General features: G+C 38.5%; 1 protein-coding gene across 20 annotated transcripts in view; it reads left to right on the plus strand.

Annotated features, from left to right (window-relative positions):
• Zbtb20 (zinc finger and BTB domain containing 20) overlaps nucleotides 1-17,986 on the plus strand; it is a 730,255-nt gene that overhangs the window by 576,896 nt on the left and 135,373 nt on the right. The window contains exon 1 of one of the 20 annotated variants that reach the window (XM_070030189.1): nucleotides 10,757-11,068. The exons of 17 other annotated variants lie outside the window; for them this stretch is intronic. The gene's annotated coding sequence lies outside the window, so the exon portion shown is untranslated. Of the gene's footprint in view, nucleotides 1-10,756; nucleotides 11,069-12,182; nucleotides 12,211-15,596; nucleotides 15,675-17,986 lie in introns of those variants that run through there. 2 more of the 20 variants (XM_070030193.1, XM_070030190.1) reach the window with 2 other exon arrangements.

Raw genomic sequence — 17,986 nt, forward strand, 5'->3', positions numbered from 1 at the left:
TCATGTGGGGAGCTGGGCAGAAGAGGAGAAACAAAGTAAAAGATAAAACAAAGTCTTAAAAAATATCTGCAAAGTCCGGGATATTTGGATCTGAGAGAAAAAGAACCTGTAATGTACCTTTCCTCATTTAGCCCTGTTGTTGTAGCCCTGTCATGTGGCTCGTAATGCTCTGAGGGACCTAGAGCAAGTGTTACAAATGCAACCAAAACTCTCATGAAAATGAGCCTCTTAGCAGAGTGCAAGCTGGCCTGCAATGGCCTCGGGAAATCCCCCCAGCTATTCGCATCCTTTTTATCCACTACATTCTCTGACTTAAAGGGAAACCTCACCGTCACCTCCTTGACCAGAATTGAGCAGACATTGATTTGGTTACCTACTGCTTTATTTATGCGTTTATTAGTCTTCATCATTTGTATTCCACTAGAACAAAAGAATATATCTTTTCTTTGCATTAATTTAAGTTTTAAAATGTGCATCTGTGGAAGAGTGTGTGTTTATGCTTATTTAATAAGGACCTTCCTTTATAAATATTTCTCATCAAAAATATATATATAGTGTCTCGCCACCACTGTCATTGTACAAAATGACCCTACTTGACACATTAGCTGAATTCCTAAAAAATCTTGCGTGTAAAAGTGAGCTTTTATAAGAGAATCTTGTTTTTATTCAGTTCTATAATTAGTCAGGTTAATGTCTCATAATAAAAACAAGCGGCCCAATGCATATTTTCTTAAATTAAGAATTGCAACTTTCACCTCATATATCTATGGACACTTTAGGTGCATTAATTGCCCCCAAGAAAACCCATTAAAAAGTGAATCTAATTAAATATCAGATAGTTTGAAAGCAAATGCTATGTATAAAGCACTATACTGGAAGCAGTAGGAAATTCAAAGAACTATAAGTCAGAGATTTTCCTCCCACAGCAGAAAGTATTACAATTAAAGATTTAAGTAACTGCTCAAGATATACTGATGTATTCTTTACGCAATTGCATTCATAATAAAACATGCCACAGTTTCCCTTCCACAGTTTTCCTGCCACATTTGCAGTAGAGTACATGTTCTCTTAAGTGAACAATCAATATATTTACTGCAAATTTCCCTTCAGGAATGCATGTTGAACTAATGAACATTTCTAACTAGAGTTTTGGTATAAAGCAACCAAGGAATGGCTTTTATTTTTGTTGGGGGGGGGGGGTCCAGTCATGGGGCCTGAACTCTGGGCCTGGGCACTGTCCCTCAGCTCTTCAGCTCAAGGCTAGCACTCTATCACTTGAGCCACAGCTCCACTTCTGGACTTCTTTTTTCTTCTGCTTATGTGGTGCTGAGGAATTGAACCCAGGGCCTCAAGCATGCAAGGCAAGCGCTCTACCACTGAGCCACCTTCCCAGCACAGGAATGGCTTTTAAAGATATCTTTGCCTGCCATGCTTTGGCTGCTATGCTCTCTAGGTGTTGTGTGTGTGTGTGTGTGTGTGTGTGTGTGTGTGTGTGTGTGTGTGTGTGTGTGTGTTTCTCTTTTTGCTTTAATTTTGTAAAAATGAGATTATTCTTACCTAGGGAATCTTCTCAAAGTCAAGTTGGTCAAAGTGGAACCAACCAGAACAAATTCTACTACAGTGTTTATTTAATATTTATCTAGTCATGATCAAAATAAAGATCATATGGGGATTTTTAAATAACATCCTGGAAGTGAAGCCATGGCTCTAAGTGGTAGAGCACTAGCCTTGACCAAAGCAGCTCAGGGACAGTGCCCAGGCTCTGAGTTCAAGCCCAACAACTGACAAAATCAACCAAGCAATCAGTATAACATCCTTAATTGCCACCTTAGTTATTCCTAAATAACTTGACTAATTTAAATTGAGGGAAATGCTGTGGAGACATGTCTAACTTACATGTCCGAAAGTATATTATGTACTTTCGGACATGTAAGTCCGCAATGTATCATACATACCTTTGCTTCCCTGCTAAACAGTAAATAAGCAATGCATCAGTAAAACCAAGCAATTGGGATCCTTAGTTTTCAAAGTATTTTGGATACATCATCCATTTTGATCCTCAGAACAAGTTGTAAGATTGATAAGGTACATATTATACACATTTTACAAGTGAAAAATCTATAAAGTTTAAACAGACAGATGACTTCCTTAAGGACACAGAGCTCTTAAAAGGTGCAGCTGTTTCTCTTGATACACCCGTTATGACTGGCTCAGCAGAAACTATGACCCAAACAGAACCTTTGCTACACCACAACTGTCCATGTACACTTTAATCTTCAGAGGAATGAAGAGCCCTCAGGCCAAAAGGGACATTTGGAACAATTTCATGCAAGAAGGAAAAGACATAGTTAGCTGTCTTGTATGAGGTATTTTTTTTCTCACTTATACAGAGCCCTTGGTAAACATTGAATTTTCATTACTGAGAGATTGGATGAAATCCTGATGATTTTTTTATGAAAATTATAGTTATGTTTAATCTGGTTGTACTTGTTCTTTTCAACCCACAAAGAGTGTGGAATCAATATCTCAAAAGGTCTCAATCTTGATTTGAACAGTCTTTCTCTTCTACCAGGATTTATGCCTCCATTGTAACATCGTGTGAATATAATCAAGCCTGGCTTTCTGGAGCTTCTTACTTAGTAAAGAATATGGTATGGAAATGAAAGAACTCATAGGCCACTTTAATAAAACATTTCACTGGAAAATAATTTTAAAAATTATGGTTCTGCCAGGAACTGATGGTTCATGCCTGCAATCCCTGGAGACTGAGGTCTGAGGAACACAGTTCAAAGCTAGCCTGAGCAGGAAAGTCCATGAGCCTCTTAGCTCCAATTAATCACCAAAAAGCTGGAAGTAGAGCTGTAGCCCAAGTGGTAGAGTGCTAGCTTCAAATACAAAAAGCTGAGGAACACCTCACAGGCCTTGAATTCAAGCCCCAGGACCAACACACACACACACACACACACACACACACACACACACACACACACACACACACACACACACACACACACACACACACGATTATGAATCCTACAAGCTAGATTTTCACTGGCGATACAGAATTTGAAGATATCACTAAATTTTCCTGTCTGATGAAATAGGCAGATCAAATTGCAAAGCAGTTTGTTCCAGAAACTAATAATGTCAGAGGGGCTTGCCTTCAACATCACATCCTTTAAACACATAGACTTCCAGATTTCATAGTGACTTGAAGAAGGGACATTGGAGCTTCTTAAACATTATTACTATTACTTCAGAGTATCAGTTAATAGGAAATATCAAGGAATTGTTCCTAGCACCTTTTGCCTATCACACTTGTAGTGCATATAATATAATAACAAGGCTTTAAAGTCTTCATATTTATAATCTTATTAAATACTACATTAGCCTTTTCCACTAATAGAGCTTCTTTATTATTATTATTATTATTCTCATTTTATAGGTAAGGAGAAAAGTAAACTAAAAACATTATGTAAGATCATATAGCTTTCAAGGTAAGGAGAAAAGTAAACTAAAAACATTATGTAAGATCATATAGCTTTCAAGTGTCAGAGGCAGCATTATACTTGACATAACAGATGATCTTTATCATAGTCGAACCTGTTTGTTTTTTCACTAGCCTCACAGACCTCATGACAGTAGTTCTTCTCTGGGCTTTAGGATCACCTACAGAGTTTGTTAAAACATAGGCACTCGAACATCTACCACTTGAGTATCTGATTCAGTAGATCTGGAGTAAGTACCCATAATTTACATTTGTACCATGAGTCTTGGCAACACAGTTGCTGCTAGTTCAAAAAGCACTCTTTTAGGCACACGTCCTACAGATGGCACGCAGTCACAGAATGGCAATGACACATTAAGGCATGGTGTTCTTAGGAAGGAAGTTTGTTTTGCAGTTGCTGCTGTCTCATAATACTTATTTAACCCATTTCAAAACACACCCCCACTAAGAAAGAAAAGCATATGAAATAAGGGACTAGGAATGGAGCTTCATGTGAGTTCAGATCTACTGGCACTCTGGATACTGAAATCCTCTACTTCGTTTCTGAGTAGATGAAGTTGGAATGGATGGCCAACCAGCCAATGAAGAGCTGTTATAAGTCTGGACCTGAACAAATGCCATTAGAGGAACCTAAGTCAATGGACACATAACCGACAATCTTTAGGTAGATTGTTTTATGTTAGCCTCAGAGGAAGTCCTTAGTGGCAAAAGAAATACCAACTAGGAATTATTTTTCTGAAGGCTACTAAGTATTCTTTTATCACAAGCTCAGCTTACACTCACAAGGTAATATACCTGCTAATTTTTTTTAAAAATTAAGGAGCTAAATATTTCTGCTATTTAGAAAAGTAATATTCAAACCAAGGTAACTGATGGTCCTAGTATTAATTTAGTATGGCTGTTATAACAAATTACCACAAGCATGATCTTTAAAACCATGAATATTTATATGCTCATGGTTCTAAAGGCCAGAAGTCTGCAATCAGTTTCACTGTAGTAAAATTAAAGTATTGGTAAGGCTGGTTCCTTTAGGAGGTTCAAGGAGAGAATCCATTTTCTCAGTTTTCCATCTTCCAAAAGCGCCTGCATGCTGGCTTGTGTCACCTTCCTCACATAACTCCAACTTCTTATGGTGCCAGTGCATCTCCAACAGACTTTGAAACTTCATCTTCCTTCTTATAAGAACTCTCAACATTACACATAAAGCCTCCCTAGGAAATCAATAATAATACTCTTTTGTTAATAGTTTGAATCTAATAACATTTACAATTTCCCTTTGCCATGCAAGGTAAAGTCCATAGGTTCTGGAAATTAGGATATGAATATATTTGGTAGAAGTCATTCTTCTGCTGACCACAGTTCCTTTGTACTATGTTTATCTAAGTACATTAGGCATCAAGAAACCTTTCTTAGTAAGAGAATGTAACATGCCCTTTAAGGGTATAGCTAAAGCAATACACAAAGTGGGGAGAGGCAATCAGGATTATGAACAGCAAGAATGTGAAAGCCACCTTGCGCAGCATAACATCAGGCACAGGTGAGCTGGGTTCTATTATTAATATGGCTCCCTAGTTGTTTGACCTGAAGGTGATTAAACCACCTGTGATGTTTATGTCTTCCTGTAAACTGAGAGAACCAGGGTCTCTTCTAAAATACCCTCAGCTTTTGTAACAGCAACAGGGCTGTTTCTAGATGACATGTTAACTGCAAACACTTGCTTACTATTGCTAAGCTTCAGGACAAATCCTGACCACTTTGTCTTTTGAATTCAAAATTCACTGGATGATGTAAACATAAATTATGAAAAAAACTGACACAGTATTTTTGTTTGCTAATTCTTAAGCATACTAATATTATCAAAGTATCAAATAACTGGTCAGGATAATCTGCATGCCCATTTTAGATATTGGGAATGTGACCCACGGAGAAAATTTGTTTGTGTATTCATAGCTAAAGATGACATTTGTTGTCTTCAGCTTTTTTTTTTTTTTGCCAGTCCTGGGGCTTAAACTCAGGGCCTGGGCACTGTCCCTGAGCAGCTGCTGCTGCTTCTTTTCTCTTCTTCTTCTCTTCTTCTTCTTCTTCTTCTTCTTCTTCTTCTTCTTCTTCTTCTTCTTCTTCTTCTTCTTCTTCTTCTTCTTCTTCTTCTTCTTCTTCTTCTTCTTCCTCCTCCTCCTCCTCCTCCTCCTCCTCCTCCTCCTCCTCCTCCTCCTCCTCCTCCTCCTCCTCCTCCTCCTCCTCCTCCTCCTCCTCCTCCTCCTCCTCCTCTTCCTCCTCCTCCTCCTCCTCCTTCCTCTCCTTCCTCTTCTTCTTTCTTCTTCTCTCAAGGCTAGCACTCTACCACTTAAGCTACAGCGCCACTTCTGCCTTTTTCTCTTCATGTGGTACTGATGAATCAAACCCAGGGCTTCAAGCATGGTTGGCAAGCAATCTACCAGTAAACCACATTCCCAGCACTGTCTTCAGCTTTTATAGAACATCATCTACCAATGTAAGCAGGGGTCATATTAGATAATACATTTAATATGCCCAGAAAAATGAAAACACCTTGTTCCTGAGAAAGCTTCAGTCTTAAAGACATAAGTCAGAGGACAGTCATTGAGTGACTGCTGACATTACCATTGAGTGACTGAAGTTGAGGAGAGATTTTTTTTTTTAATTTACTTAGGCTTTTCCTCAGATAAGGTCATGGAAATTGACCACTGATTCTCAAAAGGAAATGAAGTCCATTTGCTAGAAAAGTCCTCCTACAGTATTAAGGCCAACTTTAAGTGCAAACACCAACTTTAAATGATGATTTACAGAAAACCAAAATAATAATAATAATAATAATAATTTAGAGGAAGTTTATAGGATGGAAGTCTTTGAGAGCTGAACCACAAAAGGTTCTTGAAAGTAAATCAAATTATGGCATACATTGAATTATGGCATTTATTATTGTGTGCAGAGTATGCATGGAATTTTGGACTAAAAGCTGAGGAAGCAAAGGTCTGAAAACACTCATACATAGTAAATAAATTAACCCTTTGTGCTGTTTTCCATACTCCTCACGTTTGGTGAATTGTTCATACGAACTTATAACAGTAAACTACACTTTGCTATGGGTATATTTGCCTAGGTGCACTCATGATTAACATGTATGCCTCTGGAAGGGTTTTTGTGACATTGTCTAGACATAGCCAGTATTTGTTAGACCAAAAATACTTAGGAGAAAGGAGAGCAGTATGTCTGTTTGTGTCTGTCAAACTCTCCTCTGCTTATTAAATTAGGATCCTTTATCTTTTTTCAACAATTTGAAGACTATTCTATATTTGGAGATTTGTTTTTTAAAAAAAGAATCCATGAATTCAAAATACTATACCATTTAGTATCTAGTCTTATTTTCTACTTTTAAAAATAAAGGGCTCCGGTGGGTTTTTTTTTTTAATGCTGGAAACTATACAATATAAGGAAATTAGTTTATCATAAGCAGGTCATCAGTTCTTGAAAGATCTGCCCATGAGGTATCTGGAATCTTGTCACCAAGGAAATGGTTTAAAAATCTGTTTATTTCAGTGCCAAATAAAAATCTGAGTTTCAACTAGTTATCTTTATTTTGCAATGACTTTCCCTCTGTTCCCCATTCGTTCACTTGTCACATAGTTACTCTACATTGGTCATTTGGGGAGGGGGCTGCTGGAGTACCCTAAGTGATTAGCCAAACCTGAAATATAACTATGTGTTTGTGTGTATTCATATGCTTTTTAAAAGAGCACGTGTGTGACAAGAAGTGAAGAATAGCGGAGTCGGGGAAAAATTAAAGAGACACGATGTAATTATCCGAAGTGGAATTAAGCCAATTAATAACCCGTGTGCTAACGCTACCCTCAAAGTGCTGAAAATGCTGTCAGATATTTAAATGCCCTGGGTGGTCCCGGTCAGCGTTCCTCACTCCATCCATTTTCAACACCAGGATGAGAGGGACATGGTCATCCTGATTTCTGAGTAAGGGCTGCACCTGAAGTAAACTACAGAAGAGGTAGAGATCATATAATCCAACTTCATAGTTATCTCAAATGATTGTGAGATGTTTGCTTACTTATAGAGAAATTAAAAAAAACACCTGCTGTTTTATTCATTCTTCCTTTGTTTGCCACCCTCTCTGAACACTTACTGTATGCCAGGACAGTACAGGTCTGAGGATGCAGGTTTAGGGTCACATTGCCTGCAGTTAATCTCCCGCTCCATGTCTTACTAGCTCTGTGACCTTAAACAAGTTTCGTCACCTAACTGAAATCAGTTTCCTTCTCTCTGAGCAGTGGGAGTACCTTATTCATAGTGTTGCTATGATATTAATGTATATCAAAAAATGTAAAACATTTAGCAGAGTGCTTAGTACAATGAAAGTATTCAGCAGTATCTTGTTATTGTGAGCTAGGAAATATTGTTATATTTGGATGATTAGAAGGTCATCCTTCACATAACCTACCATCCTGTAAGCTCTAGAAAGTTAGGGTTCTAAACTTTATCATCTCTGCTTCCATCCCTTTCTAGTAGAAGTCTGAATATTAGATTCTTGCTTTCCTGTATGCTTTTATGCCATAAACCAGTATGCTTTGGATACAACACACATGGCACTTTTATAATTTGCAATTTTATTTATTTACACCCTCACGTTAATGCTTCCTTGAAAACTTACCAAGTAATGGCTAGCCATGTACTTTAAACACATTAGCTCCTGCCATCCTCAAGACAACCTTATGGAACCAATATCATCCTATAGGAAAACTGAGGCTCTTAGAGTGGCTGTGATGTACACAACATTATAAAAGATATGCTTGCTGTAAAGCCCATACCCTCTTGCTCAGCACACCAGCAAACGTTTAGAAGCACTTTGCTTCCCTGTTCTGGGCTCTTGCTGTCAGGTACTTTGAGACTTGCAGGAGGATCTGCCAGTGTCAAAATCCCTGCTTTCTCTCCTCCCACCTCCAAAATGATGACTGTGGACCGTGTGTTTTAGGCATGTCAAAGCAGCCATTGTTAAAGAGGTTGGTGTGCAAATAGACTAAATTACTTTGGCTATGACTTCTCTCAGATGATTTGCCTCTGAGTGGGCTCCCAGGTGCTGACACTTCTTTCGGTTTTCTTCTTTCACCCTGAGTAGCAATGTCCTTACTGAAGCATGACTGACAAAAAGGTTTTGCTTTTTTATACACCATGATTCTTGTTTCAGGACAGGACACTTAATCTCACCAATAACTTCTGATAGCACTGTTCTTTTTATAAGCACCTCTTTCCTTCTTAATGGAAAAACAACAACAAAAACAAAAACAAAATAAAACAAAATGTTCCCTCAATTACCTGTTGTCAAGAGGAAGCACCTTACTGAAAATGATCTTGGGTGTCCCCCCCCCAAAGGATAACTGTCAAATTTGTGGGCAGATAATGCATTTGCCTCTTTCTATTTTTAGTAGCTCCTTTTCAGATTAAATATGTCAGAAAAGTTGCCCCATGGCTAATCTCCCAGGTAGAAACATCTTCCGGTGATTTGAAACTACATCGTAAACTAAAAGAATCAAATCTCTTTCACCCTCAGTGAGCCTATATTTTTTCAAATGTGCTGTATGAAGGAGACGCCTCTTCTTCCAGGGTGATAGGGAGCAGATACTGTTCATGGGTGAATTGTGAACTTTGGGTGAGGTCTTTGTAGATTAACCTACTAGCCTAGAAATGTGACATGCACTGTCCTCGCTGAGAAGATATTTCCAGTGTTATATTTTTTCTTCTTTTCTCTGACAATAAATTAAGGACGTGCATCTTTTACCCCGAGCATTCAGACCAGAATCAGAATTACTCCTACTTCACTATTTAGACATTCTGAAGAAATGGGGGAATCTTGTTGTTCTGGAGACAAGGGGTGACTTCCATACCTGTTGGGCCAGATTCATTAAAGAATACAGAAGGCTAGTTGCTCTGTCAAACTGCCTGGTGGACTACTGGAGCCCTGGATTCTAATGTTCATATTGCTATTGCCTTCATGATTTATTGCTGTGAGTCTCTGGGCCTCAGTTTCCTTGTCTGCTGAATTAGAAGCAAGAGAGCTTGATCTCTGGGGCTTTTTCCAGCTCTGTATTCTCTGGGTCTGCAAATCGCCTCAGTATCTGCCATAGTCTGCTCTGCCAGCTCTGTTTGTCACAAAGATTAATCCATTTTAACTGTACCTTGGAGTGCACCCGGGAGACGAGGATGGATGGATTGTTTTGCACCTATTATTGCATCAGAACTTTTGCCTTTTTAGACAGGATCGTGCCGTGCCTGAAATCTGTCTGCCTGTCTGCCCACTGACTTTGTCTCTGCTGATCTCTTGCCACGGTGCCGCTTTTTCTAGCATCTATCTCCCTCCAAGATCTAGATTCGGCATCCAACTGTACCTGTCTTGTTCTCTGCAGCATCTGTCTGCTACACTCCTAGACCATCGTTAATAAACTTTCACACATTATACGCCAACCCCTAATATGCTGGCACCTGCACATAAATATCTACGGTTCATAAAACTCGAGGAGAAAAACTCCATTTTTTTAAAAACACCTCTATCTAGTGCCATTTGTATTTGTACTTTTTGTTTAGTTGTAAGTTTTAATAGTTCCCCCTTTGAGGATTTGTCAGTACGAGCAGTATTGCTTATCAGAACACACCAACAGTCTTTTTGTAATATTCGCTTTTCCCCTTTGGTTCAGCCGAGCCTGCTGACAGATCATTCAAATTCAATTGTTTTATGTCTAAGCCGAACAGCTAATTAAAGTAGGGATGATTAACCTGACTGGCAGTGTCGCTCTCCCTCGCGCTCTCTCTCTCTCGCTCTCTCCCTCTCTCTCTCTCTCTCTCTCTCTCTCTCTCTCTCTCTCTCTCTCTCTCTCTCTCTCTCTCCCCCTCTCTCTCTCTCCCTCTCCCTCTCCCTCTCTCTCTCCCTCCCTCCTGTTCCAATCAGTCTTTTTCTCACTCTCTCTCTCCTTCCGTGTCTCTCTCTCCCTCTCCCTCTCTCTGTTTCTCTCTCTCCTCTCCCCCCTCTTCCTCTCTCACTCTCTCCCTCCCTCGGTTGGTCTCTCTCTCTCTCTCTCTCTCTCTCTCTCTCTCTCTCTCTCTCTCTCTCTCTCTCTCTCTCTCTCTCTCTCTCTCTCTCTCTCTCTGTCTCTTGCTCTACTGTTTTTTTTCCTCTCTCTCTCTCTCTCTCCTAAACGTGGTCTGCTTGCTGATGGCAGAATGGCACTCGGAGATTTGTGCATTGTGTCTGGTTTCCTACGGGCAGGCTGACCCAGTGCCTCCAGGGACTTATCAATAGACCACTCAGAAGAGACACAGACAGGAGAGAGGAGGAGGGGTGGGGGGAGAGAGAGAGAATCAATATCAAGAATAGAAGGAGCTCCGAAGCCATTTTTTTTTTAAAGAAGTATCGGGACTTGGGAGAGGGTGACAAAGAAGGTTTTTCAAAGAGGCAGTGGAGGAGGTTCTAATAAATTTGGAAGGAAACAGTTCCCTGTCTTGGGAAAAGGAGAACTCCTGACTGATTAGCATTCACACCAGGTATGAGATGTTCGCTACCCCTTATCACTGTGTCGCAACCGAGATGGAAAAGCCTTTTTTTAAGGAGACTGAGGGAGCATGTATTTTGCTGTGTTTGTTGTTGGGGGGTAAGAGGGGCGGTGTGAGAAGCTGTGAGCATTTGTGTATGGGAGCAGGAAGAATGGAAGCAGTACACGGGGGGTGGGAAAGAGTATGGAGTATGTTACTGTCTTCTCTGTCTTTGTGCACCCCTGGGGGGTACCCAAGTTCATTTCTAGCAGGTGGATTTAGACGGGAGTTACTTAACGCTTGACCGCCAGTTTTGAAAAAAAGGAAAAGAGAGAAAAAAAACAACGCTGCTTCCTATGTCTATTAAAGGAAGCTACAATTTCTCTCTCTCTCTCTCTCTCTCTCTCTCTCTCTCTCTCTCTCTCTCTCTCTCTCTCTCTTCCTTTCCTCTTTCTCTTCCCTCTCTCTCTCTCTCTCTCTCTCTCTCTCTCTCTCTCTCTCTCTCTCTCTCTCTCTCTCTCTCTCTCTCCTCTCTCTCCCCCCCCCCTCCATCTCTCTTCCCCTCTCTCCCTCTCTCTTCTTTTTCCTCTTCTAACCAGACAGCGGGAGGGTTCCTGGCTCCCAGCCAGCCCAAAAGCCTCTAAGTGTTTTGCACTTGTTTCAGGGAGTAGCTGCCCGGGGATTTTTCAGCATTTTTCACTAGAGAACAAAGAGTTCTTTACAAAGGGAAGGGTGGGGGGGGGGAGTGAGCTTAATGTCTGATATATGTTTTTCTATTTTTATTAGTTTTTTGCTTAAAAAGAAAGAGACAGGAACAGAACATTCACTCTATTAAAGGCACAAAGACATTCAAAAGAAAGCTAGCTATCTTGCATCCCATCACCCTAACGTATATTCATGAAAAAATTAAAAGGAAAGACTAATTAAGTTGCATGTGTTGCTCTTTTCTCCTCTTTTAATCTTTCTAAATCCAACTGTTCTTATGCTCACTCTACGCTATTTCTTTCCTACTCACAACAAAACTTGTTCAGGATGCATCTTCTCTCATCCTCTTCCTACCCATTCTGGGTCCCCAAAATCTTGTGGAGGAAAGAACCAGAGTCCACCAAATAATCAATTTAGAGGCAAGAGCATCTTCTACTTTTGCCTCCTGGGTAAAAAGTTAATTATGAAATTTGGGCTCTAGAATACCTGTGGGGGTACATCGCTTCCTTCGATCTCACAAGTTTTTGCATTCATCTGTTTTAAAGGTACCACTTGTGTCACTTGTCAGTTATTAAGAAAAGGTAATAAGGGAGTAGGTATTTGTGTTTTGTATTTTGTTTCTATTACATAAATGGCAAACCCCCCAGAGAGATCAGCTATGATATAGTAGTTCAAGCAAAATATAGTCTAGACGGAGATTTTTCAGCAATTCTGATGGTCACATAGCTTTGTATTCTCCATTGATTTTATGTTGCTTATGTATGTGTATTTGTACTATGAATTTGTGTTAGCTTCAAACATTACAGAATGCTTATCATTTTCCATTTTAATGCTCCAACAAAAGAAATTAGGATGTGATCTGTAAGGATAAAATGTAGTAAATGATTTTATCTCTTGTATAGACTGTATATTTATATTTTTATACTCGTTTTCTTGAATTACAAACCCAAGGAGAAGCTTGCTTGCTAAAAGTTCTTCTTTTGAAGCATTTACATTTTGATTGTCATTTAGAAATCTTTTTAAGGTAAACACTAAAATGAGCAAGGAGAGAAACCCATAAGCAACACCAAAATCCTTTCATTTTTGTTGCATACAGCATCTAAGTGCAGGTAACTATTTTGCTAAGTGGGAAACAGCTACAACAGTTGTTTCAAGAATCAGAAACACTTTCCTTCTCTTTCTCCCCCCCATTCACTGAAAATATAATCTATTCATTATCCCTGGGGAGGAAAACTGAGACTAACTCTAGGTGTATACATTTTTCCATATTTATGGAATGCATCTGTATCAGTGTTTCTTAAGAGTACACTGTCTATCCAGTCAGAGGGAGTGCTCCATCAGTGAACCTTCCTGCCTGGGAGGCGTGAGTGCCAGTGCTTGAAGTAACTTGATAACAAGGAGTCTTTTCGGGAAGACTCACCATGTATGTGTTCCCTTGGTAATGACCCTCAAAGAAGAAACAAGTACTAGGTGGCCAGTGTTACCACTTGAACTCTCTGAAAGCTACTACATCTAGGGGAAGTTTTGACAAACCCAAAAATTTTGGGGGGTAGTCACTTGTTACAGCTATGTGTTTTCTTGAGGAAAATTCTTGAATTGCCTTCGGGCTTCAGTAATATTGTCATGGTGCTTAAGGAGCACACGGCCTTTAAATAGGAAAGTCAGCCATCAAAATAAAAGGAAAAACTCGATCTTTCAAAAGTTTTATCTGGAAGGCAAGAGGGTGTTTTTTGTTTTTGTTTTTGTTTTTGTTCATTTTCTTTTTGCTAGTGGAGTTTCCCCTACCTTTGCTGAACACTTGTGTTACTGTGGCTGTTGTGCCTGCATTTTTGTGTGTTGTTTTCATTTCTTCTTTTTCTTTTTCTATTTCTGGTATGTTTGGATGTGACCACGGGTGTTCTGAGAGTGGTAGAAGGACAGGAGAAGAGGCTGTTGCTGCAAACTGCAGTAGCTGCTCTTCATCCAACTCAGGCAACTTCCATCAGCTAGTTGTGCTGCCAAGAGTACAGTGAAAGGTGATAGCTGTCATTCTGGGATTCTTCGTGGATCTGACCTGAGAGTAACACATTCACAGTTGAGGAGAAAAGGGAAAAAAAATAGAGGAGGAGGAAAGAAAAGCTTTTTGAGCTGGAATACACTGGCCCTTTCTTCCTGGAGGCAATCCGCTCCAGTTCTTGGCGACGTGTCCTGCACTATCAGATATCATATGACTTTTTATTTAGATTCCTTTTCGGAGAATGGCCTGTTAGGACTCTGTTTGTTTTCTTTTATTTAATTTCCTTCTCCCCTCACCCGCTAGTTTAGTGTATCTGTGTGTGTCAGAGTGTATGTGTGCGCGCATGCATTTGTGTGTGCAATTTTTATCTTTGTTTTTGTTCTGTTGATCTGATGCTTTATTGAAGGACAAAGCTTTAATTATTTCAGTATACTGGTTTAATCATTTGCCAAAAAGAAACCTCATTCTAGGCTTTTTTTTAAGGGGAGGGGGAGAGTTCTGTTTTGAAACACATCCATTAACACATGAGGCTGCAGAGCATAAATGCTTGCTGGCGGGCCCTTGGCCCACTCCCTCACCTTAATTTAACCCTCCTCTCATCAGCATGCACAGCAGTGTAAGTTAGGAAACACCTGTGCTGAGTTGCGAGGGAAATAAAAGTTGAGGCAACTTCTTCAAATTTGTACTCCTAGTTTCACTTTAATAAACTTTTTTTTTAATCCTTGATTTTTTTTTTCTTTTTTCTTGGCACCCTTTATTGAGCTTGAAAATATCAGAGATAGTAGACGATGTGGCTGGAGTTTCTGTGAGCCCAGCTGAACACCCTGGAAAGTGGAGCTGAAATTGATTCAGAGAGTAAAGAATTAAGTAAGAGATTTAAATAAGATCTGTAAGATCTGTGGAGCGTTCCGGATTTGGTGATAGATGGTAAAATGGAATCTTTAGGGCACTCAACGAAAGGAGGAGAAATTCTCAGATAGGAATGATGACACGGGCGTTTCTGCTGCAGTTGGTACTTTTAAAAAAAAAATCTTACATAACCAAATTTTTATTTTGTGTATTTCAAAATTTTACCAGTGTGTGATTGCCTTTCTTTTGCTGTGATCACAATTATTACCAGGTTTCTAACAAAAAAAAAAAGCTTGTTGGTGAATTTCCTTTTTTGTTTTGAAGAGTTCAGATTTTAGTTAGCAAAAGGAAAGGATAATTTCTCTAGTTACACATATGGCTGGATATACATGCCTCTTACCTATGTGTATACCATAACCTAGTATGTTTGTATGCAGATACAGTTTTATATAACAATATGCAAGACTGCCTGCAAGGTTCAAATGACCACTCCATTCTTGAAACTCATATTTTTTTAGTTTCTTGTTACTTGGTCTGAAATTATTTTTTACAGACCTTACATATCTAATGCCTTCTCATAGCCAGAGGTGAATTTTGTTGAAACTTGGAGGGAAATATATTCCACCCCTTTAAGGAAAGGGAGAACTATTTTTTCAGTTCAACAACAACAAAAAAAAATTTTTTAGAAAGCTTTTTCCCCCAACGGAAAACTCCAAAACAGCTTTGTCTCAGAACGTTAAACTTGGCATGGATAAGAAATGTGAGTTTTGCTTTGTTTGAGTAAATTTGTTTTTGAAACAACAATGTTATAAATATTTTTAAATTGCCTGCTGAGCATGCGCTGTCTCTGACTTTATTCATAGTTTTAAACACACACCAAAGTGCAGTCTTCTGAATGGCCACAGGTAAGGCTGGTGATTTGTATGATCTTTCTCTGAGGCACCTTCAGTGAGTCTACTTAGTTTTCTAGAAGAGAAAAGGGTGAGAGCTGGTTCAGACCTGGATACACTTCTAAATATTATAGAGCAAAAGTATATTGCCCATTGAGGCTTGCACATTGTACTTAGGGTAAGTACTATTCAACTTTCCTTTCTTATGAGAGTTGCTTGCCTTAACTTTTCGGAATATAACTAGCAGAGTTAATTAAGAAGAATATTTAACTTAATGAAAATTTAACTTAACAGAAAATGTGCAGATATTTAAGGGCATCTATTGTGCATAAATTTAAGGATTCAAGAATTTTGCCACTGATATGATAGCAGCTCTGAGCTTACAGAGCCAAAATGTGCTAGTCTGAACATGCCTGATCTCATCTGGAATCGAAAGCTAAATCTAGGTGGGCCTATAATAATACTAGGAAAGAAACACATGTATCTTTTGTGCAAGCTTTTTGTTTTAAGCCAGTCTTCCAAGGGAATTGACAAAGAAGTAGGTTCTTCTCTTCCTTAATAAGTACTCATAGTTACTTCTGTAGATATATATTTCCAGTTGTTCTTGGTTGTTTTGTTTTGTTGTTGTCATCGTTATTGCAGTATATTCTTTCTTGCCAGTGATTTTTAACACTTTCCATTTTTCAGAATGCTTTATCTCCATTAACTACGTTTGATGTCTCCTCACTTAGTTACCTTTCTCAGGTCTGCAATGACCCTCTCAGGCTTTTCAGATCTTCTTGATTCTTGCCAGAATGTGCTTCTTCATTCGCTATTTTGTTATAGTTATGGTAGAGATTACCTCATTTTGTAGGCCTTTATAAGTATTCAAACAAATTACCTTTTGAGGTGAAATTTCTTATGGCTGTTCTTGACTTAGAACTTAATTTGTCTTAAAAAATGATTTGAAGAAAATCCAGTTAGCTGGAGTTTTTTTAAGCTCTAAAGATTCTGATAAATTGTTTTTAATAAAATACTTATTGATATGCAATGCTTTTCTAATTTGGATTTGTTGTGTGTGTGCTTTAAAATAAAACCTGAAAATAAAATATGTAATAACTAAGGAAGAAAAGCTAAGAAAACTGCTAGGTTAATGCTAACTTTTTAAATATCCCATTTGAAATCACTCAAGGCTCTAGTTTTTATTCAGTAGACTACCTTTCAATGTAAATCAGTACTAGTCTGTGCATATACACACACATACATATATTTCTCTATATATCTTTATACATATGTGTGTATATATGTGTGTATACACATATACACATGACTAGATACATATATACTCATACAAGAATGCACACAGAAAGCCACTTCACATTTATATTAATTGTATTTTTACATAAAGATAAATGGATTGGCATTAATGCAAAACTTCTGTTAATGTATTTTATGCTATTTTTTCTGAAAATGTAAAACTAAATTATTACTTCCATTCAGTTATTTTATATATATATATATGCTTATTAATGCCTATTTGTCTAACAATATTTTTAATTTATAAAGTATTTTCATAAATCTTGTATTTATGTAGCTGTATTAGCATTCAAGTTTATCTAAATGCAGCTTGCTTTGTCTAATCTGAGTGTGTAAAAGAAGAATTTCTTACTTTCTTCATCTAGAAAGAACATGCCATCTTTTCTTTTACGTGATTTTCATATCTAGCACTCTGAAGAAACTTTTAACCTGTAATCTCCTGGAAAACTTTCAAACAAGTGGGAGCCATAATTTTTACCCTGATCTCCTGAATCTGTTTTCCCTCAATACCAGTAATCCTGAAAAAAAAACCACCAATAAGTATGATAGGATCATTTTTCTACTCACAGAACCAGGAAATACGAGAGAAAATTGTGGCATATGTAGGAAAATGCAAGAACTTCTCCAATAAGATCAGCTGTTTTGTAGGACTTTTGCCCCTGAGTTTTGTCTGTGACTTTTTTGGCTTACTGAAGCATATCCCCATAATCTTACGAAGCCACAGCAAATTCCCAACGCCACAACATTGTACAATCAGGGAGCACCAGAAGAGCTAGTCCTGGGGACTGCAGACTTTCCCATCAGTGATACAAGGTAGGAGGAATAAGTAGGCTACTATTCTCTTTTCATTATTCCTGGTAGACTTAACCCTGTCAGGTAGTCAGATTTTCTCTTTGTTGCTTTCCCTTCAACATTCTAAGGCTTTTCCCTTCAATAGTAATGACTTTCTATCTTCCGCATACAGCCAAGCATCCTATTTTTTTAAATTTTATATTAAAACAGAAAGCTTTAGAAATTGGGAGGAACAATGTAAAGGGTCTTAGATTACCTGAGAAATAACCAGAAGAACATCAGACTTACAGCTTTTGTGTGTGTGTTTGTGTGTGGATGGTCAGGACTATAACTTTCCTGTACTCTGCAGTGCCCTGAGTGGTTGCAAGTAGTGAATGGGATAACTATAGGGTACAAACGATG

Source organism: Dipodomys merriami, unplaced genomic scaffold (genome assembly GCF_024711535.1).
Source record: "Dipodomys merriami isolate MVZ:Mamm:240054 unplaced genomic scaffold, mDipMer1.0.p SCAF_2, whole genome shotgun sequence".
In the NCBI taxonomy this organism is placed as follows: Eukaryota; Metazoa; Chordata; class Mammalia; order Rodentia; family Heteromyidae; genus Dipodomys; species Dipodomys merriami.